The following is a 439-nucleotide window of genomic DNA, read 5'->3' as shown; positions in this document are numbered from 1 at the left end:
GAGTAGGCGAAGGGAGAGGAAGGGAAAGGTGTGAGTGAATAGATAAAAGAGATGAGTAGAATGAGAGATGGAAGGAGAGTGATCACACAGAGAGAAGAAGAGGACGGAAATGCATTGAAATAAAAAAAAGAGAAAACAATTCGTAAGAGAGGAAATAATAAGGAGAAAAAAAATAGACCGGGGAAGGAGAAGGAAAGTTATGAGAAGAGGAAGAGACCAATATAGTAAACAAAACAGAGAGAGAGAGAGAGAGAGAGAGAGAGAGAGAGAGAGAGAGAGAGAGAGAGAGAGAGAGAGTCTTCCTCCATTGTTGTCCAGGATATGAAATGCATTGAATACATTACTCTTTCTTTCCTCCGTTTTCTCACACTCTGCCATTAATCTGCACACTCCACTCTCTTCTACTACTCTCTCTTCTACTTCTCTTCGCATTCCATTC

Source organism: Scylla paramamosain, chromosome 8, assembly GCF_035594125.1.
Source record: "Scylla paramamosain isolate STU-SP2022 chromosome 8, ASM3559412v1, whole genome shotgun sequence".
Taxonomy (NCBI): Eukaryota; Metazoa; Arthropoda; class Malacostraca; order Decapoda; family Portunidae; genus Scylla; species Scylla paramamosain.
The sequence above is the reverse complement of the archived record's forward strand: the minus strand, read 5'-3'. Positions refer to the sequence as shown.